General features: G+C 45.8%; 1 pseudogene; it reads left to right on the forward strand.

The window, feature by feature from the left end:
• The first annotated feature begins 602 nt into the window (after window positions 1–602).
• The window catches only part of LOC137625782 (zinc finger protein 83 pseudogene), a 46,137-nt pseudogene continuing 23,889 nt past the window's right edge, over window positions 603–22,850 (forward strand).

Here is a 22,850-nt window from a genome sequence, read left to right on the forward strand (position 1 = left end):
TTGTAGTTTATTTATTTCCTTGTTTCCTTTCCTCACTGGGCTATTTTTTCCTATTGGAGCCCTTGGGCTTATTACATAATAATAATAATAATAATAATAATAATAATAATAATAATAATAATAATAATAATAATAATAATAATAATAATAATAAATGTATTATCGTTGCAATTTTTAACAGTTGGGGCATTTTTTTAAAAAGAATCTTTATAGGGTATTACGAGTTGGTTTGTATAAATATATTTAAGGCCACATATAATTTCATAATTAAAACAAATCTTTTAAGTTTTTCTTTTCTATCATTATTTATTCATAATTCTGTCAAATTTTCCCTGGGCGTTATTTAATTTAAGTGTTTTATTACGATTTGCGAACTCACTCGAGCCCAAATAGAGACGTTTCCTATCAAATTAGTAATTTTATTAGTGTAGATTTATTTATTACCAAAATATCCTGATTTTATTTTGCATAATGCTTAAAAAAATTAATATTGATATATTAATATGCTTTAAATCTTTAAATAAGCATATAATGTATGAGAGCGATAGAATAAATGGATATTTGCTAATATCGAACGCATCCAAATGTTTGTTTTTGTTGACGCCGAAATGGTGCATCTGTTGTCAAGTCGATCTCAGCCCAACGCTTACTTACTTAGTTTACAAAGCTATTAGTTAATGTAAGTATAAGTTTAATGGTTTTATCTGTTAAAATATTAATAGAAATTCTGTTCGGACTTTGTAGAGGTGATATATTCAAGTAAGTTCTGCCCTAAGTGACTTTCAGCCACAACCCTTCCCATACAGTTAATACTTGAGATTATAAGTACGCACTTTTTATGTACATTTAAAGTATTGAAAAAACCTTGGTTTGCTGTATATGCTGATCAGCATATTCCTAAATATACTCAGATCCCGTAACTCGGAGTTCTGTGTCCTAACATACTTGTGCCAGCTACCCCGTCCCCCCTTAACCTTGCACGCTAATGTTAGGCTCCTTAATTAGGGGATATTAAGTAAAATATTTATTTTTCTTTACAGAACAACAAAACCTTTCTTGGGAGAGTTTTATGGAGGACAGTCGATTGGTAAGTACAAGATTGTGTAAATAAGAAAGCCTAACCAGTCATATTAACGTTGGTGGGGTGTGTGTATGATGATGGCGGACTAAGAATATGGCAGTGTAAGGGGCGTCGTAGGGGGATTTTAGCCCCTCCGTTAGGTAAGTAGGTAAGGACACAGCTTGTAAGTTAGGTTAGGGCAAGAAGCTTACGTTAGTTGGTGTCCATTATTAATGCATGCGGGAGGAACTGGCCGCTAATATACAAAGGCTCCACGGTTAATATTCTTCATTGTATACCCAAACTCTGATGACATTATCAAGTGACACACTGACATGGGTACATTTTGGGGACTTTAGACCACCTAAGGTTAGCAGATATATCTGTGATAAAGTAAATTTGTCTGTGATGCAGTCTGTGTCCGCCAATGTACAATCCTTTCTGATTCTCTAATTGTAAACAATATTATCAAAAATGTTTAGATGCTTCAATAAGAAATTGTATTTGGTTTTTGCTTTATTCTGGATAATATGATTATGTGAGTCTTGATGACAACGTTAAACTTTCAATGACTTGAAGCATCAACTGGTAAATGTATATTGTACTATGGTTATATGAGAAAAATGGGTTTGACTTCTCACCTTTGCAGCATATATTGTTCATGTAAAAAATAAATGCATGCTTAGGTCGTCGTCGGCGCCCACTCGTGTCCGAGAATTGGGTTCTGTCATTAGCCATCAGCCTCCTATCAGAAGAAGGGTGGAGGAAACGACAGAATGCCAGTAGCTGGTTATATTGTTTTGGGTGATCGTGGCTTTGCAACAGCCACGCACACACACTTGGCCCACATTGTATTCACCGCGGCTCAAGACATATGAGACAGGCGGCTTCTCCGATGTTGGTTGCACCGGGCTGCCGGGTTCTTGTTATGTCAAGGCCCGCCTTGTTGCCTGCCCGATAGGCATTGCCCTCTTCCGCCGGCGCTGGGAAGCTCCGCCGTTGGGGTCTTTTTTGGTTTGGTTTGGTTTGATTTTGGAGTTTTCCTTCTCCTAGCCTTTGCCTATCTGAAATAAAGGAGAAGGCCTATAGGGGTCCAGTCTTGGTCTGGTCTCTCAGAACTGGCCTTAGCGGTATGGTTGAGCCTGCCAGGGTGGATAAACTACCCCACCGCCATTGCCCAGCCCATCATTGAGACACTCAAGCCCCTCTACTGCAGCAAAGTGCTGGACCATCAGAGGGGATGCTTAGGTAGTTTGGTGTATTTACCCATGCACCTCTCAAACACTGTGGTGTTTGCTAATTAAGAAGTCGTTATGTTAGATCAGTGTGAGTTAGCTTCAGTGGATTTTAGTTGTTTCCTACCTTGCCATATAGTAACTGTATATGTGTTCCGACAATTTATACAAACTGCATCGGTTTTTACTGGGTTATACTCCTGGCGAAGCTGGAAACTAGCCATAAGACTTTTAGCGTGATATAACTACCCACTGCCAGTTAGCAGGGGTATAAGGGGGTAATACACGCTAGGCCTCTCATGCACTCACCTGTGTTTGTCACCTTTGCTTTTGGCTCGGTTGAGGGTAGACGTAGTCTCTTTACCTTAAATGATAACTGGCTACTTGACTAACTTAGTTTTTTCTTTTTCTCTTTTCAGGTGTGATTGTTATCTCTTGGGGATCCTTATGCGGACTTATCCTGGGCCAGAATATTGGTGCCATCTTCATGTCCATGATAGATACTGGTCCTCACTCCCTCTCATGCTTGAAGTTACACTTGGGCACACTATTCTATCATATTTCTATTCCTCATGTTTTTTTTCGAGTTTATAGTTTATATATGAAAGATATATTTTAATGTTGTTACTGTTCTTGAAATATTTTATTTTAATTGATAAAAGGCATTAAACTACGGGAGAGAATAACTCCTGCATTGATCGATCCACATTGGTTACCTGTTAAGGCTAGAATTGAATTTAAGATTTGCTTGTTGACCCACAAAGCACTTACAAGTGATAAGCCTAAATATCTTCGTGATTGCTTGGTCCTCTACCTTGAAGCTACCAGCGCCACTGTAAGAGTTAGACATGCTGATGACCCACATTGACTACAGTATTCGAAATTAGTGTGAATCATGCAATAGGAGGAAGAACGTTCAGTTATGCTGCACCGAGACTCTTCAACGACCTTCCACTTGATATCAAGAATAGCAAAAATGTGGCAGCTTTCAAGAAAAACCTAAAGACTTATCTTTTTAGAAAGTGTTATAATAGTGACCTGAAAACTATTAAGCCTGAATACAAATGCTAGCGAAATAACTGATAAGATACAGAGCAAAATATTAACTGGAAAGAAATTATTTTTCACACACCAAGGCCCGCCTGAACAGACTTTTAGTGTCTGATGGAGGGCGAGAAATAAACCCGTAAAGTAAAGCATTACTTCTCTTGTCGATTATTGCCTTGTTTCCTTTCCTCACCTGGCTATTTTTCCCTGTTGGAGCCCTTGGGCTTATAGCATCCTGTTTTTTTGCACTATGGTTGTAGCTTAGTGATAATGCTAATAATTGTGTCCTACTTGCAGAGGACACCCTTGTAAGCAGAACTCCCCTAGTGAAGAGTGTCGTGAGTTGCCATCCTCCCATTGGGTGGGATTTGGGATTCAGTCTCCCATGGAGGACATTCAGGTAAGAGCAATGGCCGTCTGACCCTTGAACAACCCTCGGGCTTAGTGAAGTGGCGCCACCTGCCACCAAATGGGATTCTCTGTCTGTGATAATGTCCATTAATTTTGGCTTTTCTTAGGCATTTCGGGTCCCTCTTCTAAGGAAGTCCTGTGACACCCGATCCAGTTAGGGGCACAAAGGAAACACACACCTGCACCTTCCGTGGTTGACCTCAGTCATCCTCCCAGAAACTCTGAAGGTAATGGACTGGCAGAGTCTCTAGTGTCCTTACCTGGATCTTCCTCTTCACCTGCACGGTCACCTTTTGTGCATGCTGCTTCGACACATGCAAGAATAGGTACAAACTAGTACTCCCCAGAAAACTCAGTCGGCAAGGCCAAATGTGCCAACCAAGAGCTTGACCTCGGTCCTGCTCCCTATCTTATGGCTTTCGTCGCATTCCCTCGGCCTGAGTACGCTTAGGGAACGGAGGGTCTGCGGAGTTTGACGCCTCGAGTTGTCCTGCTTAAGGGTGAACACCTTTCTCATTTGCGAGTTAGGTTTTCCCTGAGTGGTCACCTTTGCAGGATGTGAGAAAAAATGATATACATGACACTACTGAAACCTTAAACCGAATCCTTGATAGTGTTAGAGAATGGATGACATTTAAACTACTAAAATTAAATGAGAACAAAACTGAATTCATGGTGGTGGGCAAGAGAAACAGCGTGGGAAACTTAGGTGATATTCAAATGAACAGAAATAATGACTCGGTGCCAATATCTTGTAAAGTTCGAGATCTAGGTATATTTCTTGACTGTAACGTGTCTCTAAATGCCCAAATAGATAATGTATTAAAAAGTGCTGGTTATCATCTAAAAAATATTGTATTTATAAAAAAATACCTGGACGAAAATTCTGTAAAGAAACTTGTAATAAACTGTGTTTTTCAATATTAATCTTACCCGGTGATCATGTAGCTGCAGCTCTGCTGCCCGACAGAAAAAACCTAAGGGCGGGATACGCCAGAGATCGCTATACAGGTGGGGGTGTACAACAACAGCACCATCTGTCGAGTAGGTACTCCAGTACTTCTTGTCAACAAAGAACCAATTTTCTCTCTGTCGTGCCACCGGCAAGACCTACTTGATACGCTGTTGTTTCTGGAGTTGATTTCACGCTTTTTGGTGATGTATTCTCTCTAGATATTAGCTTTCGCTGCACAGGAGTTATTATCATTACCTTATCAAGCTTTATTGATTAGATTTTGGATTATTTGTTGACGACTTGGATAGATTTTGGATTCCCCCCTTTGACTAATTCAAGATGTCTGACCCTACTCAAGTCCCCAAGTACAGGGAGTGTAGCGCTAGGGACTGTTCTAGGCGTCTTCCGAAGGCCTCTATAGATCCTCACACCGTTTGTTCCAATTGTAGGGGTAAATCCTGTCAATTGGAAAATCGATGTGAGGAATGCGCTGGGCTTTCGGAATTCGATTTTAATGAATTCCTTAAGAATGCACGTAGGCTAGAGAAGGATAGGATCAGGAGGAGTTCGTCTCGCTCTTTTGATTTTTCCTCTCCCCATGCCCCACAACCTATTCCTTCCCCTGTAGTGGTTACACCCGACCCTTCTACTAGCTCTCAGCAACCCTCAATGGCGGACATGATGCGTGCCATTCAGGCTCTTGGTGACAGAGTCGAGTCATTAGCGAATGACCGCAATCAACTCTTGGCCGACGTTAAAGAGTTGAAGGAGAAAAGTGCAGTGGGAAGTGTAGTGAGTGCAAGTGCTGTGAAAAGTGTCAGTGTCAGTGTTACGCATGAGGGTGCATCTGTTCGTGCCAGTCGTCCTCCCAGTCCGGGACCTCTTGCAAGCTCCCAAGCCCAGGGGAGAAGCAATGTCGAAGGACCAAAGGGTTCGACAGGCCTTGATCAGCGTACAGATGTACCCTCAGTGGTTGCGGACGTATCTTGCAGAGATCGTCCCACCCACAAACAGACGAGTGAGCCCATTCATTCCTCGTCTGTGGAAGAAGTTTCTCGTCAGAAACGCTGGACTAAGGTCTCACGACCTCTCAAGCGCAAGGTCCCTTCCGAGCGAGTCCAACGGCCCAGGTGTAGCCACTGGGTCAGTTCGGACTCGCCGCAGTCTTCCGAAGACTGCACACCTCCCAAGAGAGGTAGAGTGGTTCCGCAGCAGGCAATCACTCCGTCTGTTGCCGCACCAACCACTGTAGACCCTAAGTGGTCTATGCTGCAGTCTATGCAGACTCAGCTAGCTTCCTTCATGCAGGAGTATCGTGCTGAGAAGGTTGACGCTGCACCCGTTAACCTACAACCTGCCACGGTTGTGCGCTCAGCAGACACTGCGGCTGCCTGCTCCCACACTCCGGCTGTGAGAGCTCCACCACCGATGCGCAGTCGACCCTGCCAGACGCATGTTGACGTTAGCCGACGTGCGGCACCCTCCGTTGACATGCGTGAGCTACCGCATCAGCAGTGGGAAGGTGCTGTCAAGCTGCCGTGTTTTGACGCAATGCGGCAGTCTCCGCAACCCACGGCAGTCCCCACCACGCACCACCAATCCGCTTTTGTTGTTGCCAGCTCTCAGACTGACCAGCAGCGGCATGATGTTGGATCCAGTGCAGCTACGCATGCACCCGTGCTGCCGGATTCAGCCGTTCAGCTTTCTTCTCCTCCTTTGCCGCTTCCTCCTCAGCATTCGGATGAAGGAATTTCTGATGACGACGAAGCTGCGCATTTGGACGATCAACACTCCGACATAGAGGAACCCAAGACTACGCCTCCCTCCTTAGACTTTAGGAAAGTCCTTGCCCTGTTTAAGAAGTTGTATCCGGACCAGTTTGTGTCTGCAGCCCCACGCTCACCTCCCTCTGAGTTCGCTTTAGGCATGCAGTCAGCAGCTCCTGCCTTTACAAAGCTCGTACTCGCGCGCTCATCCAAGAGAGCTTTAAGGGTACTGGGAGAGTGGTTGCAGGCCAAGAAGCAACTTGGGAAGACATCCTTCATCTTTCCACCGACCAAGCTTGCTTCCAAATCTAGCGTCTGGTATGCCACGGGAGAAGATCTCGGCTTGGGAGTTCCTGCCTCTGCCCAGGGCGACTTCTCAAGTCTGGTAGACTCTCCCCGCAGACTGGCTATGAGACGCTCCAAGATTTGCTGGACCTTTTCGGATATGGACCATCTTTTACAGGGAGTTTTCCGAGCGTTTGAGATCTTCAACTTTCTGGACTGGTGTTTGGGAGCGTTGAGCAGAAAGACCTCCCCTTCGGATAAGGACTCTGCCATGCTCATCATGTCATGCATGGACAAAGCCATTCGGGATGGGTCTGGCGAGCTTGCGGCTTCGTTTGTGTCGGGAGTTCTTAAGAAGCGAGATCACCTTTGCTCCTTCTTGTCGGCGGGGATCACACCATGTCAGAAGTCAGAGCTGATGTTTGCTCCGCTATCCAAGTATCTCTTTCCTGAGGAGCTGATCAAGGGGATTGCCGCCTCGTTGATCCAGAAAGATACCCATGACCTGGTGGCGTCATCCGCACGTAAAGTCACAGCTTTACCTTCCGTGCCTAGACCTAGGATGGACACACCAGCGTCTAGGTTCATTCCGCCCTTTCGTGGCAGAACCTCCAGCAGAGGAGGTACCCGTGCCGATAGTCAACGTGGCAAAAAGAAGAAGGGTTCCAAGTCCTCAAACGGCAGAGTCTGACTGCCATCTTCTCCAGACAGCAGTGGGAGCCAGGCTCAAGAACTACTGGCAGGCCTGGGAGAACAGGGGTGCAGACGCACAGTCTGTGAAGTTGCTCAGAGAGGGGTACAGGATTCCATTCTTGCGCAAGCCCCCTCTAGCAACAACTCCCATCGACCTCTCTCCCAGGTACAGAGAGGAGGACAAGAGGCTAGCTTTACAGCAAGAGGTGTCTCTCTTGCTACAAAAGGGAGCGGTAGTCATAGTCCGGGACCATCAATCCCCGGGCTTCTACAACCGTCTCTTCTTAGTAGCGAAGAAGACAGGAGGGTGGAGACCGGTGCTAGACGTCAGTGCTCTAAATGTCTTTGTCACCAAGCAGACGTTCACCATGGAGACGACGAAGTCGGTGCTAGCATCGGTCAGGAAGGAAGACTGGATGGTCTCGTTAGACCTAAAGGACGCGTACTTTCACGTCCCCATCCATCCAGATTCCCAACCTTTCCTAAGGTTCGTCTTTGGGAAGGTGGTTTACCAGTTCCAAGCCCTGTGCTTTGGCCTAAGCACGGCACCTCTAGTGTTTACCAAACTGATGAGGAATATTGCCAAATTCCTACATTTAGCAGACATCAGAGCCTCCCTCTATTTGGACGACTGGCTTTTAAGAGCTGCGTCAAGTCGTCGCTGTCTGGAGAATCTCAAATGGACTATGGATCTGACCAAGGAATTGGGTCTTCTGGTCAATATAGAAAAGTCCCAACTCGTTCCATCCCAAACTATAGTCTATCTAGGTATGGAGATTCGGAGTCAAGCTTTTCGGGCTTTTCCGTCGGCCCCCAGAATCAGTCAAGCCCAAGAATGCATCCAGAGCATGTTGAAAAGGAACCGATATTCAGTCAGACAGTGGTTGAGTCTAATAGGGACGCTTTCATCGCTGGACTAGTTCATCGCGTTAGGGAGACTCCACCTCCGACCCCTTCAGTATCACCTAGCTGCTCACTGGAGAAAGGACATGACGCTAGAGGCGGTCTCAGTTCCTATATCCGAAGAGATGAAGTCTGCACTGACTTGGTGGAAGAACAGCATTCTTCTCAAGGAAGGTCTACCACTGGCTGTTCAGACCCCCGACCACCTTCTCTTCTCGGACGCATCGCACACGGGCTGGGGTGCAACACTGGACGGTCGGGAATGCTCGGGCACGTGGAATCCGGATCAAAGAGCACTACACATCAACTGCAAGGAGCTACTGGCAGTTCATCTGGCCTTGAGAAGCTTCAAGTCCCTCCTTCTAGGCAAGGTGGTGGAGGTGAACTCCGACAACACTACAGCCTTGGCGTACATCTCCAAGCAAGGAGGGACTCATTCGAGGACGTTGTTCGAGATCGCAAGGGACCTCCTCACCTGGTCAAGAGATCGAAAGATATCGCTTGTAACGAGGTTCATTCAAGGCGACATGAATGTCATGGCAGACCGCCTCAGCCGGAAGGGTCAGATCATCCCTACAGAATGGACCCTTCACAAGAATGTTTGCAACAGACTATGGGCCCTGTGGGGTCAGCCCACCATAGATCTGTTCGCTACCTCGATGACCAAGAGGCTCCCGAATTATTGCTCACCGATCCCGGACCCAGCAGCAGTTCACGTAGATGCCTTTCTTCTGGATTGGTCCCATCTAGACCTTTATGCGTTCCCCCCCGTTCAAGATTGTCAACAAGGTACTGCAGAAGTTCGCCTCTCACGAAGGGACAAGGTTGACGTTGGTTGCTCCTCTCTGGCCCGCGAGAGAATGGTTCACCGAGGTACTGCAATGGCTAGTAGACGTTCCCAGGACTCTTCCTCTAAGAGTGGACCTTCTGCGTCAGCCGCACGTAAAGAAGGTACACCCAAGCCTCCACGCTCTTCGTCTGACTGCCTTCAGACTATCGAAAGACTCTCAAGAGCTACAGGCTTTTCGAAGGAGGCAGCCAGAGCGATTGCCAGAGCAAGGAGGACATCCACTCTCAAGGTCTACCAGTCAAAATGGGAAGTCTTCCGAAGCTGGTGCAAGGCGAATTCAGTATCCTCAACCAGTACCTCTGTAACGCAGATAGCTGACTTCCTTTTACACCTAAGGAAGGTAAGATCCCTATTAGCTCCTACGATCAAAGGTTACAGAAGCATGTTGGCAGCAGTCTTCCGCCACAGAGGCTTAGATCTTTCCAACAACAAAGATCTACAGGACCTCCTTAAGTCTTTTGAGACCTCAAAGGAGCGTCGGTTAGCCACACCAGGTTGGAACTTAGACGTGGTTTTAAGGTTCCTGATGTCAGCAAGGTTCGAACCGCTTCAATCAGCCTCTTTTAAAGATCTCACTTTGAAGACTCTTTTCCTCGTTTGCTTAGCAACAGCTAAAAGAGTCAGTGAGATACACGCCTTCAGCAGGAACATAGGATTTACATCTGAAACGGCTACATGTTCCTTACAGCTTGGTTTTTTAGCTAAAAACGAACTCCCTTCTCGTCCTTGGCCCAAATCGTTCGAGATTCCAAGTCTGTCCAGTTTGGTTGGAAACGAACAAGAGAGAGTACTTTGCCCAGTAAGAGCTCTTAAGTACTATTTAAGACGTACGAAGCCATTACGAGGACAATCAGAAGCTTTATGGTGTTCTATTAAGAAACCTTCTTTACCGATGTCGAAGAACGCAGTTTCTTATTACATCAGACTTTTGATTAGAGATGCCCATTCTCATCTGAATGAGGAAGACCATGCTTTGCTGAAGGTAAGGACACATGAAGTTAGAGCTGTCGCTACTTCAGTGGCCTTCAAACAGAACCGATCTCTGCAGAGTGTAATGGATGCAACCTATTGGAGAAGCAAGTCAGTGTTCGCATCATTTTACCTTAAAGATGTCCAGTCTCTTTACGAGAACTGCTACACCCTGGGACCATTCGTAGCAGCGAGTGCAGTAGTAGGTGAGGGCTCAACCACTACATTCCCATAATCCCATAACCTTTTTTAATCTTTCTCTTGAAATGCTTTTTATTGTTGTTTTTGGGTTGTACGGAAGGCTAAGAAGCCTTTCGCATCCTGGTTGATTTGGCGGATGGTCAAATTCTTTCTTGAGAAGCGCCTAGATTAGAGGTTGTGATGAGGTCCTTTAGTATGGGTTGCAGCCCTTCATACTTCAGCACCTAGGAGTCGCTCAGCATCCTAAGAGGATCGCGAGTCTCAGTAAGGAAGACGTACTTAAAAAGGCAGAGTAATGGTTCAAGTCGACTTCCTTACCAGGTACTTATTAATTTTATGTCTGTTATTTTGAATAATTGCTAAAATGAAATACGGGATACTTAGCTTCTATTGTTAACATGTATGCTGGTCTCCACCCACCCCCCTGGGTGTGAATCAGCTACATGATCACCGGGTAAGATTAATATTGAAAAATGTTATTTTCCTTAGTAAAATAAATTTTTGAATATACTTACCCGGTGATCATGAATTAAAGGACCTTCCCTTCCTCCCCATAGAGACCCAGTGGACCGAGGAGAAAATTGGTTCTTTGTTGACAAGAAGTACTGGAGTACCTACTCGACAGATGGTGCTGTTGTTGTACACCCCCACCTGTACAGCGATCGCTGGCGTATCCCGCCCTTAGGTTTTTTCTGTCGGGCAGCAGAGCTGCAGCTACATGATCACCGGGTAAGTATATTCAAAAATTTATTTTACTAAGGAAAATAACATTTTTTAAACATCTGACTTACCTGGTAGTTATATATATAGCTTAGTCCCTGACGTCACGGCAGAAATTTCAAAATTTGCGGCAATCGCCGATTGGGTAGCCAGGTGTACCAGCAGTGCGCCCTTTACCCAGGTACCTGGAACCATTCCAGTCATTCCTCAGATCTTCCCTGCCGCCTCACCGGCGACATCGTTGGATTTTCCACTCGCTGTAGCCTGTGTATAATTGCTGTTATCTTGGTGATGTACAATTTGGTTTTAGCTTTCGCTTGTTTGGATTTGTTTTTGGATTTTCTCGAAACACTATTAGATTTTGTTGTTTTGACCCTTGCTCGTTTGATCTCTCTTTAAAATATTCAAAATGTCTGACTCTTCTTCAACTTTTAGAAGGTGTGTGAGAGGTTGTAAGACCCGGCTTGCTAAATCCTCTGTTGATCCCCACTCCATTTGGGTAAAATGTAGAGGTAAAGTTTGTGAGTTGGTTGATCCTTGCAATGAATGTACTATTTTGTCTGAGAGTGAGTGGTTGGAATATGACCGCTACACTCGTAAGCTTGAGAGGGATAGGATTAGAAGGAGTAAGAGTTTATCTCGTTCTTTTAGAGATTGTTCCCCTCCCCGTGTCAACGAACCTATTGATCCTTCCCCTGTAGTGGTAGTTCCAGATCCCACTACTGTTACTCCTGATGAACCAACTCTAAAGGACATGATGGTGGCCATTCAAGCCCTGGGCGTGAGAGTGGAGTTGCTCGCAGCGGACAGGACCAAGTAAATGTCCAACGTTAAAGAGTTAAAGAGTGCTAATGTCAGTGCTAAAAGTGCAGTGAATTTAATCAGTGCACTGTCTGCTCAGACCTGTCGTTCTCCTAGCCATAGACCTCTTCCAAGCTCTCTAACCCCTGGGAGAAGGAATGTCAAACGGCGAAAGGAAACGAGAGGCGTTAGCGCCAGAGCAGTCGTCCCCTCGAGCGTACCTGTTGACGCTTCACAGGACGCTCGCCCTCACCATGGGAAAGGCAAGGTGAAAGTGTTTTCATCCTCATCGCATGACGCAGCGCCCAGACGGGGCTGGCGTCTCGCATCCAGACCTCTGAATAGGAAGATTGCCTCTGTCGAACAGCATCGTGTCATGACGCCTCAGGCTCCAGGTTGCAGCCATTGGAGCAGTCCGGAGCATTTTCCTTCCTGCTCCGTAGAATGCTCTCCTGCCAAGCTCCCTGTTATGTCGGTAGGAGATAGAAGGATGTCGGAAGCTGTCAAGTGTCCAGCCCCACCGGTTGCAAGACAGTTTTCTGAGACTGGCATGACCTCTGTGCATGCTCCTCTTCCTCCTTCAGATTGGTTTTCGTCCCCTGGACGCTCTGTGCTTTTCTTGAGCGACGTAGAAAGCGATCTTGTTGTAGAAGCAATGTCTCCTGTTTTGCCATAACAACAAGTTGATCCTAATCTAAGTATACTGCAAGATATGCAGCAAAAACTCTCTTCCCTCATGCAAGTCTAGCAGCCTGCGGACAAGAAGAGAGTGGCTCACAAAGACGCCGAGCGTCAGGATTCTTCACACCTTGCCGCCAAGCATCAGAAAGCTAAGAGTCGAGAAGTTCTTGACGACGAGCAGCTTACAAGCGTCGGGAGCCTGGTAGCCATGACGCCGAGCGTCGTAAGGAGGAACATCATGCTAAGCGTCGAGAGACTGGTACGCATGACGCCGAGCGTAAGAGCCTCGGACGTCGTGAAATCGAGCGTCGAGATCGTGAACGTCATAGTTCCGATCGTCAAGATCGTGAGTGTCATAGTTACGAGCGTCAAGCGTTGGAACAACGTGACGCCAGGTGTCATGTTATTGGACCCCTTGATGCCAGAAGTCAGGATCTTAAGGAGTTGACTCCTAGGAAACAGGACGTCTCTACCTTGATTAGAGACCTGTCGTAGGAAGGGATCGACAGTTACCTTTCCCCTAGTGATCAGTTAGAGGAAGTCTCGGAAGGAGAAGATCCTAAGATCCTTCATCCTTCGGTGAATTTTAAGAAACTTATGAAAGTTTTTACCGAAGAGTTTCCTAATTTTGTTCCTGCTGCTCCTCATTCCCCACCTTCAGAGTTTACACTAGGGAAGGCGTCGAAGGAGTCTCTGTTCACAAAGATGGTGTTGTCTCGCTCATCTAAGAGAGCCTTAAGAATGATGGGGGACTGGATGCACTCCAAGAAGGACCAGGGAAAGACTGTTTTCTCTTTTCCCCCAGCCAGATTGGCTTCCAGATCTAGCGTTTGGTACGAGACTAGAGAAGTTCTCGGCTTGGGAGTTCCTGCCTCTGCCCAACGAGACTTTTCGAGTCTGGTGGACGCCCCTCGCCGGACAGCCTTGAGAAAAACCAAAGTGCTCTGGTCATCATCGGAGCTTGATCATCTTCTTAAAGGCGTCTTCAGAGCTTTCAAGGTGTTCAATTTCCTTGACTGGACTCTGGGAGCCTTGGGAAAAAAGGTTTATGCTTTGAAGGATGTGGACACTGAAAGCCTCATCCACATTATGTCTTGCATGGACAAAGCCTTAAGAGACAGATCCAGTGAGTTGGCGGCCCTTTTTTCGGCGGGTGTTCTTAAGAAAAGAGCCCAAATGTGCTCATTTTTTTTGTCCAATGGGGTTACACCCATCCAAAAGTCGGAATTGCTGTACGCACCTTTTTCTTCCTCCCTTTTTCCTCAAGAGTTGGTTAGAGAGGTCTCTTCCGCTTTAGCCCAAAAGGCCACACAGGATTTGGTGTCTAAAACAGCAAGGAAGGCTCTGCCTACTTCCTTCTCAAGCTGCAAACCTGAGGAAGAAGCTCGATTCCCTCAGTTTTCGCAGCCTTTTCGAGGGAAAACTTTCAGTAGGGGTAGTACCAGACCCGGGGGAAGGAGAGCAAGGAGAAGAGGATCGAAACCAGGGTGAAGCAGAGTCTGACTACACTCGCCTTCAGACAGCAGTAGGAGCCAGACTTAACAACTTCTGGTGAGCTTGGGAGAGGAGAGGAGCTTACCTTTGGTCTGTACAGTTACTAAAGGAGGGATACAAAATCCTTTTCCTAGGGAAACCTCCTTTAGTAGTAACTCCAATAGATCTCTCTGCCAGATACAGAGAGGAGTCAAAGATACAGGTATGCAACATCAAATGTCTCTCTTATTGGAGAAGGAGGCAATAGAGAGGGTGCAAGATTTGCGGTCACCAGGTTTTTACAACCGCTTATTCCTGGTTCCCAAGAACTCGGGGGGGATGGAGACCAGTCCTGGATGTAAGTGTTCTCAATGCCTTCGTTCAGAAGACACAGTTCTCCATGGAGACATTGAAATCAGTCCTAGCAGCAGTGAGAAAGGACGACTGGATGGTCTCTTTAGACCCCCATGATGCTTACTTTCACATCCCCATCCATCCGAACTTCAAGCTATACCTGAGGTTCATGTACAAGGAGGAAGTTTTCCAGTTTCGGGCTCTTTGTTTCGGCCTAAGCACCGCTCATCAAATATTTATGAAGTTGATGTCAAATGTAGCGGGCATGCTGCATTGAAGATGTATCAGAGCCTCCCTGTATCTGGACGACTGGCTACTCAGAGCTCATTCCTACAATCGCTGCCTGGAGGATCTACAGATGACGTTGAGGTTATCAGAAGAACTGGGTCTTCTGATAAACAGAGACAAGTCTGCCTCAAGGACGGAGCAAGCCCTGTTGAAGCTTCATTGCTTTCTAGAGAAACGGAAGTGTTCTGTGAGAGAGTGAATGAGTCTGCTGGGAACCCTCTCCTCGTTGGAGCAGTTTGTCTCCCTGGGAAGGCTGAATCTTCGCCCTCTTCAGTTCCACCTCAATCGACATTGGGACAAGGGAAAGGAACTGGAGACAAAATGTATCCCCATTGCAGAATCCGTAAAAAGTTGCCTTCAGTGGTGGAACGACCTAGTCAAACTTCAAGAAGGTCTCTCCCTGGAACCGAGGAACCCAGACCTTGTGTTATGTCCCGATGCCTTAGACTTGGGGTGGGGAGCAACACAGGGCAAATTAGAGATCTTGGGTTCCTGGACAAAAGATCAGGAGATCCTCCACATAAACCAGAAGGAGCTGTTGGCAGTCCTAATGGCCCTCAAAGGCTTCGAAGGGTCAGTCCTGAGCAGAGTGGTGCAGGTCAACGCTGACAACACTACAGCGTTGGCCTACATAGCCTAACAAGGCGGAACCCACTCGAGGTCCCTTTACGAGACTGCGAGAGAACTTCTTTACTGGGCAAAAGAGAAGAATGTGACCCTTGTAACAAGGTTTATTCAAGGGGAAAGGAAGGTGATGGCAGACAGTCTCAGCAGGAGAGGTCAAGTTTTGTCCACAGAAAGGACACTCCATCAGGAGGTCTGCAAGAACCTGTGGCGGATTTGGGGTCGTTCTTGTGTAGACCTGTTCGCAACCTTGAAGACGAAGAGATTGGAGACACTGCTCCCCAGTCCCAGATCTCGAAGCAGTCCACATCGACACTTTCCTTTTAGACTGGTCCCACCTGGACGTGTACGCATTCCCTCCGTTCAAGATTGTGCACAAAGTAGTGCAAATATTCGTGTCACACGAGAGAACCAGATTGATTCTAATGGCCCCCTTTTGGCCCACAAGAGAGTGGTTCACAGAGGTACTAGAATGGATGGTGGACACCCCGAGAAGCCTCCCATTAAGAGTAGATCTACTCAAACAACCCCACTTGGAAAGGTACCATCAAAACCTCCAAGCTCTACATCTAACTGCCTTCAGACTATCGGAAAGCTCACAAGAGCTAGAGGTTTTTCAAAGGAGGCAGCTAGGGCGATTGCAAGAGCAAGGAGGTCTTCTACCATCAAGGTTTACCAATTCAAGTGGGAGGTTTTTAGAGAATGGTGCAGAGTCAACTCTGTTTCCTCTTCCAGTACCTCTATGACTCAGATTGCTGACTTCCTGTTATTCCTTAGAAGGAAACGTAGGTTTTCAGCTTCAACCATCAAGGGGTACAGGAGCATGTTAGCGGCCGTCTTCAGGCATAGGAAATTGGACCTTTCTAATAATAAAGACCTCCAGGATCTTCTCAAATCCTTTGAAACAACTAAGGAACGAGTAAATCTGTGTTCACCTCACATTATTTGAAACGTGTCCAGACTCTATAAGGACTGCTACACTCTGGGACCATTCGTAGCAGCGAGTGCAGTAGTGGGGGAAGGATCTACCACTACATTCCCGTAACCTAATACACTTTTCTTCTCTTGGAACTATTGTATTTTTATGGTTGTTTGTGGAGATTGGATGACAGTTTTCCACAATCATTGATTTTAGTCAGGTGGTCAGTTTGTTCCTTGGGAGCGCCCGGAACAAGGGTATTGGAGGAGGTCCTGTCACATAGAGGTATTTACACCGGTTTGACAGCTCCTAGAGGTCTTCAGCCCCCTGGGTGGATCGCTGGATCTCGTAAGGAAAGCAGACATAATGAGGCAGGAATTCATTGAAGTCAGCTTCCTTATCAGGGACGAACCCTTAAGCTTGTTTATTAACTCTTAAGTAAATTCCAACAATGTTAGCTGTCTCTGACCCTCCACCAAAGGTGTCAATCAGCTATATATATATAATATAACTACCAGGTAAGTCAGATGTTTAAAAATGATATTTTCATAATAAAATAAATTTTTGAACATACAGTACTTACCTGGTAGTTATATATAATTCAGTTCCCACCCTCCTCCCCTCTAGAGACCTAAGGGCATGGAAGATCTGAGGAATGACTGGAATGGTTCCAGGTACCTAGGTAGAGGGCGCACTGGTGGTACACCTGGTTACCCAATCGGCGATTGCCGTGAGTTTTGAAATATAACTACCGGGTAAGTATGTTCAAAAATTTATTTTATTATGAAAATATCATATTACCAGGATCAACTACTGTAACTCTATCTACTACAATTTACCAAAAGTGCAACTTAAGAAATTACAAAACATAATAAACAGAGGAGCAAGACTGATAAAAGGTGTCCCACCTAGAGAAAGGATCACTCCTATACTAATCGGTTTACACTGGCTGCCGATTAAAGCGAGAATTGAATTTAAAATATCTACAATAACCCACCAAGTTATCAGAACCAGTCGTCCAAAATACTTGAGAGAATTGCTACATATTGCGCAGCCAACAAATCGTGTCGACACGAGAATAGTTACAGATGGCTTCAAACTGTTGGAACCTAGATTTATGTCCACTTTGGGCTCCATAGCCTTTAAATATGTGGCCCCGAGACTATATAATAAGCTCCCACGAAACATTCGAATGATTGAAAACATTAAGGGTTTCAAGAGGAAACTGAAGACTTTCTTATTTCATGAGTCTTTTGACAGTGACAATTTAACAGTAAATGAACAATACGTGCTCTGAAAAGATAAATACTCTGAACGAACAAGGTAAAACGACAGTGGAGGTCCTGTAGAGAGTGGGGTTCCCCTGCTGTATGGGACCGGAAAAGTAGCCATCAAAGTAAGTAAGGGATTCCTTCATGCCTCTTTCCAGCTCAGTAGAGCATGGCTCTTCAAAGCAAGACAACGAGGTAGTACGAAGGCTGTGCTCAGTCTTTCTCCCTTGCCATTGTGTCCGCTCTTCCAGCTTTATCAAGCCAGAATCTTCAGGTTCCGCGCTGAGAGTTTCTCACCTTTCGGGGAAAGACCCAATTGTTCCTGGCCCGCTCACGTACATAGGATCACACGTATCTTTAGCATTTTCTAAGGTTGGATTGCTCAAGACTACTCGTCAAGCTCCTGCCGGAGCATTGGTGAGTGCGCGTGCTTCGTCACAATTAACCCCGGCTCATAGACTAGTAGACACAAGTCCAGCGAGAAAGTCTTACGCAATGTCTCGTACACGTCCACCTGTTGAGATGCTCGGGCGAGCTTCTCTCGCTGATGAGGGCTTACTCGAACCTGAGCGTTTGCATGGAGAGTGACATGCAAACGCTACCTCCGTAGCGTGTGCTTCACCTGCTTTGGCAATTTATGATTGCTTTGCTTCAACAATGCATCAACGCTTTGCTTCAGCAGCGCAAGGTCACGATCAAGGTAATGCCATCATGCAATCACCTGTTAGCCCAGAAGGGAAAACGCACTCTCTTGTGATGGGACAACAGCCTGTGAACTCCAGTTAATGCAACAAATGTAGCTCTTAAGTATTTCTATCTTACTGACTGTTCTCCTTTTCTATTAATGTTTTGATTGATTTAATGTCAGTTAAAGTAATCAAAGTAACATTAATCTTCATGATAAGTTTGTGAATAAACGTGTTGTGTTTTTTTGTGAGTTTCTTTTTATATTAGTTTCCCATATTTTATTTAGTTGTTGTTGGAAATATTTAGTTTAAATATTAAAAGAACCTGTAACGAATTTAAGATCATAACAGCCAGCTCGTGAAAATGCCTAGAATAGCAACCACTATTCAGTGTCATAGCACTGCCCAGCTTGCGAAGTTCCCTTAAAAGGTAAAGTTGCCCTCCGCCTTTGACAGGCAGCACTTCCCACTTGCAGGTAGAATTGCCGACAATCAGTGACGAGTCTCGGAGGCCTTGACTCTTGTGGTGGTAATTATCGACTTCGTTTGACGGAGAACTTCTCTGGCAAAGATCGCAGAGCACTATAGGCTGCGATCCTCACTGCCAGCAAGCGCACTGCTCTTCCCAGCAAGACTCCCCTTTTTTATTCTCTTGTCATACACAATAGAGCACAAGCCCTATTGCTTCAACGATCGCTTTTTGAGTCTCCTAGTAAGTCTCCTCATCTAGGCGACACACTCTAGACTCTTTATCCAGAGCAAGAGCTAGCACTACCTCTCATATCTGCGGTAGTACACAGCATGTGCGCTACTTTGGTGCGCTCTCGATGGCAGCAGCACATAGAACTTCAACCCACGGTTTCTACGGGTCGTGCTACTTCGGTAGCGCTTACCACGACATGCAATCGAGGGAGTTTAGTGCACACTTCTTTCTTGGAACCTTTCCCAGCATTCGCCAGCGATAGGAGGGGCACAGCACATGTGTCAGCCTTGGTACTTAATACCTCACTCGCCACTTAAAATTTGTTGTTTTCACACAAGTTCTGTGGGGGAGGATTCCAGATGTAATTGAGCTTTGGATCTTTACACGGCTCAACATGTCATGCAGATGTTTAAATGATCCGCTCATGCGGATGCGCAAACTTCTTCATTGGCTCACTGGTTCTCGTCAGCGTTCACAAATGTTCATCTCTCATGAACGTTCATCGGACCACTACTACTACTGTACTACTACTAGTGGCTTCATTGGCTCACTGGTTCTCGTCAGCGTTCACAAATGTTCCTCTCTCATGAACGTTCATCGGACCACTACTACTACTGTACTACTACTAGTGGGCCAACGTGCCGTGTGCGTTAGGGACTAGGTCGCCTCCTCTACTCCCTGTCTCTAACCTTTTGGTCACTTGTTTTGATATATGGTTATCTTACAAGTTGACATCTTCTTTGATGACAAGATCTACTTTAGTTGAGAATACGCTCTCACCCATACACTTCCGGACCTCACCAGGCAGGTAAAACATAGTTTTACACTGTCGCTGCCACAATAAAAGTCTTCCAGTCACTTGCTCCTGCCGCTTTTCCCCTGTAATTTGGAATGGGGCTCGAGGGGAAATAAATCTTTTGGGATTATTTTCCCCTTCTCTTCATAAGTTAGAAAGCTTGTCTGATCACTTAACGGTTTCGGGTTCTGATTCCTTGTGATCTTCTCTTCGCTCCTGTATGCCTGCATAGGTCGGTCAACAGTCTTGTAAGACACTACCTCTCCAGGTTATTTCTTTTTCATCCCCAATTTTTTTAGGGGAGTGAATCAGCTTATGCTTACGTCTACGAACTATAGCAAACATAGATTCGAGAAAGTTTCTCCTCTTACACCCTGTCACTGTTGCCCCAGGCTCCCTCAAACTTGTGCAAGCGACTTCAACCCTCTCTCCTCGGGATTCTCCTCTAGGAAGGCTATATACGGCCAACCCACAGATTGACCTCGGTCTTGTTCGTCAGTGCCCTGACGACGATCCTCTCTTTCAACCTGAGTTCCCACAGCCAATGGTAGGAATACGAAGTCCGAAGCATCGGCCGGATGTTTTTCTTTTGGAGTAACACCTTTTTTGTTATGGAGTTAGGTTTACTCCATAGTGACTGAGATCCCCTCCTAATGAGTTCGTGGTATTCATCACTTCTTCAACCAAAAGGACTCCTTCAGTCTCTGTATCAAATCTTATTGATGGATTGCACAGGACCCCTTGACAAACTCCCACGGGAGTATTGGGGCTTTTCATGCACGGATTTCCGGCTTGTGAACAGTTGATCAAAGTTGAACACAGGATTTCTCCTGCAACTGATTACGTGAATCCCTCTGAGTGGCCGAGGTCAACTAGAGGGGCAGAGAATCTGCAGTTCGGCTACAAAGAGCTTGCACATCATCACATCCCATCCACTTGTTGAGGTGCGATGGCGAGTCTCTCTATAATATACGGAAATCTGAACACCCGCACGGGCATCCGGACTCAGTTGTTACGTCATCTTTGCATGACTACCTTTTTCATCAAAAAATCTCCGAGCTTCTACAGTCAACTTTTCTGTAGAAGTCTCCAGTTTTGACCTCTCCTGCTAGAACAAGTTGTTCAACAAACTCCGTTCAGTATGGTGACGGCAGACACGGTCAAACAAACAGTAAGACTACAGGACTTCATGTGCATGCTAGACCCTTAGGATGCATACTTCCAGATACCAGTACATTATTATTATTATCATTATTATTATTATTATTATTATTATTATTATTATTATTATTATTATTACAGTATTAATTGCTAATCTACAACCCTAGTTGGGGCTCCAACAGGGAAAATAACCCAGTGAGGAAAGGAAAGAAGGAAATAAACTACAAGAGAAGTTTAAGAACTATAACATTCAAATAAATCTTTCATATATAAGCAATACAAAACTTCAAAATAACAAGAGACATAAGATAAAATAGTGTGCCCAAGTCTACCCTTAAGCAAGTACATTCGTCATCAAGGAAATATATAAGGGTCATACAGGCAATACCAGTTCAACAGCACCTCAGGTTTTCACGAGAGTTTTTACCCTAGTGTCACCTTGTGTCTAAAGGATCGGCATCCTTCTCCTAAGACTCCAGGACAACTGGCTGATCTTAGCAGACTCGGTGGCTTCCCTTTTTCATCACTGAGACAAACTCCGAATTTTGCGACAATCTGAGGGTTTTGGTAAATCTCAAGAAGTAGTCCCTGCTTCTTTATTGGATATGGGTATTCATCGACACCAGCCTCCAGAAAGTCTTCCCTCAGATGACTGTATCCAGAGGCTCCCAGCCAGCAGTGGTTACACCAAATAGGTCACCGTTTGACTCTGGTTCGTCTAGTCTGCAACGGACTCCTTCTAATCCAGTTTCTTCAGTGGCAGCCAGAATCTAGGTGGTTTAGCACGAGGACTCTATGGATACTCTGGTGGGTGATAGACAAGATTCACCGCCTAGAGGTCAACCTCTTCGTCCCCGGAATTGATGCTCCTTTCAGATGTATCCAAAGAAGGGGGGTCAACCCACATGCTGCACCACACAGACTCCAGGCTCTGGTCAGAGTTTGAAAGGTACCGGTACATAATCTCCTAGAGATGAGGACAGCCTTCTTAGTCCTCCAATAGTTCCTGGCTGGTCACTCAGTGGTGTTGAAGAGTGACAACACCGCGGTAGTGTCTTACGTAGAACAAACAAAGCGTTACCTTTTCGCAGCACCTTTACCATCTAACAATGGAAATGCTGAGATGGGCAGAAGACAACTCGTTATCCATATCAGCTGGCTTCATTCCAGACAAAAGATATGTGCTTGCAGGCATCTGAGCAGAGCCACTCAGATAGTGGGTTCCGAGTGGTCTTTGAATCATTTAGTAGCCAATAAAGTACTGATTTTGTGGGGTTCCCCAACTGTGGACCCATGCTCCCACTTTACTGTTCACCAGTCCCAGATCTCCAGGCCTTCTGGCAGGATGCATTCCAGCAACGGTGGCACAACATCAATGTTTATGCCTTTCCCCCATTCTGCTTGTCGAGAAGGGTGCTCAACAAGGCAAGATCATTGGCAAACCTAGCAATGATCCTCATATCTTCGCTATGGCATCATGCAGTGGTTCCTGGACGTTCTTCAGCTGCTGACGGAAATCCCAAGAGAACTCCCTCCATGACACGACCTACTCAGACAACCCCACGTGAGCATTTTCCACAAAGCCGTAGGATCCTTACTTCTTCACGCCTGGAGACTATCCAGCATTCCCTCACACAAAGAGGCATTTGACAACAAATTGCGAATAGGATGTTCCTGATACATCCAGGAATCTTCAGCTGTCATTTATCAACTTGGTGGACTGCCTTCTGTGTTTGATGTTGTGGAAGGGGTATATCTCCTCTCGATGCCATTTTCTAGCAATAGCGGAGTTCCTTGGATACCTTCGAGAGGGAAAACTCATCTCAGTCTCGGCGGTGAAGGGCTACCCCTCTGCCTTGAGCCTCGCCTTTAGGCTGAAAGGAGTTAACATTTCCTCTTCGTTGGTAGTCTCTCCTCATACAGAGTTTTGAGCTTACCTGTCCTCAGTCGGAAGTCAGACCTCCTCTATGGAATGTGGTTTGTGTCCATCGGTCCCTG

The sequence above is a fragment of the Palaemon carinicauda genome, chromosome 32, assembly GCF_036898095.1.
Source record: "Palaemon carinicauda isolate YSFRI2023 chromosome 32, ASM3689809v2, whole genome shotgun sequence".
NCBI classification, from domain to species: domain Eukaryota; kingdom Metazoa; phylum Arthropoda; class Malacostraca; order Decapoda; family Palaemonidae; genus Palaemon; species Palaemon carinicauda.